Below are 1,930 nucleotides of genomic sequence, written 5' to 3'. Positions count from 1 at the left end.
CTTATCATTTTTTTTCTCATTTTCTTTTCATTAAAAGCATTTCTTTGTGATTACATATTGTTTTTCTTTACATTTGATTTTAATTGTGGATTAGCAATTTATTTTATATATTAAACTTTGGGTTCTTTGGAGTTTATTTTTGTTTTGGATGATTGTTGGCCAACTAAATTTATTTTTAATTTATCTCCACACGTGCTAGGCTTTTAAACACATACAAAACAATACTTATAAGTAAAGTAAAATTAGTTTGAAATTATTATATAATTGATATATTACATATTATATAGACTTTGCTTGATAGGAATGTTGGATAGATATTATTTAAAACTTTTGTCTATATAAAGTAATTGTTACTTATTTCAATTTTAAAAATTTAATTTATAGTTAATAATCAATAAAAAGATGTTATGGCTATATAATTTATATAAAAGTAAATGAAATAATTTGTTGTAGTTTTGAGTAATGTATACAAGAGATAACTAATATTATCAATTTAAGATATCCGCATATAGATCCTCACAAATTTAACAATATTTGATTAATAATAATTAACATGATACTAATTTATCTATTATTTCCAAACAGGTTACTACGATTACATTGCTTGAATTTAAAAGATAATAGATAATAAAAAAATTAGTACAACAAGGACAGTGACAAAGAGGATGACTACGACCTCCTTGGACAATCAGATGACACCCTGATTCGAATCAGATGACCTAATACGAGACATGGTTTATGGGAAGAAGGGGCAAAACAGACGGATGTATTGTGCTGCTACAGTGGGGTCAACTCTGATGGCTGCAGCACTTTTTCGAGTTTTGGGGCAAGATTATGCAGAACTCCCTTTAGCCGCAACTGTGATAGGGTGACCTTTCCTATCACCTCCTGTGCAAAACATTACACTATTTTAATAAAAATAAATAAAAATCAATATAAAAGAATCAAAAAGAGAATTAGTATGTATACCTCCCCAGATCTTTGATGTATAATGAACAATCCCTGATAAAGCTACACATATGAAAAAATTTAAGGATTAAAAGTGCCAACCTATAATACAAAGCAAATCAAAATCTTATTTATTAGAAATTAGTTGTACCTTTAGCACAAAGACCCTGATGTCTTCCCCTGATCCGCTCTCCTCACCATCTTTGCAGCTCAATTGGTTGGTCATATACTAAATTTTGAAGTTCTGGAATATGGTAAGATTGGGGCGGCCGTCAAGGAATTAGGGATTATGGAGTATGTGCAACACCCTTAAGTTTATATAGGGGTGATATATAAAACATTAGAAATTTGTAGGAAATTTCTTAGAAATTTCTTTACGTAATATTCTTCAATCAAGTAATTTTTCTATTTCTCTATTATTTTTTTAGTTCATATTCTTTGTAAGGTTTAAAAACAAAGAAATAACTTTTTTGTTTGTTTTTTATAGTTGTATGATAAATATCAAAATAAAATATTTATTAAATTTATTATTTTATTTAATAATCCAAAAACACAATTACAAATGATAAATTTTTAAATTTTGTAATGGGTGCATATTTCCCACTCTCTCTGTCTCAATTCTATACATTTTCAAAGTGACTCAAAATTGTAAAATTTTATTATATAGAAATTAACTACTCACTAGTTATATATATATATACAAATAATCAAATAGAAACTAAAATTAAAATAAAAATTAGAAACTAATCTCAGCCCTTAGATCAATCTAATCCAAGGGCCCCCTAGATGTAGTACACACCATATATATGCTCCCTGCTACACATAATTCCAGTTTTTCCCCTCCGTTTTTTATTTATTTTTTCCCGTTAATCGATAAACTTTTTTCGAAATCGACTTCACTTGAAATCCGACTTCACTGTATTTTTCTCCATATGTGCCTTGTTTTGACGTGAGTTAACAAAAAAATTATTTTAGTTTTTAG

Source organism: Apium graveolens, unplaced genomic scaffold (assembly GCF_009905375.1).
Source record: "Apium graveolens cultivar Ventura unplaced genomic scaffold, ASM990537v1 ctg4791, whole genome shotgun sequence".
NCBI lineage: Eukaryota > Viridiplantae > Streptophyta > Magnoliopsida > Apiales > Apiaceae > Apium > Apium graveolens.
Note: the sequence above shows the minus strand (reverse complement) of the source record.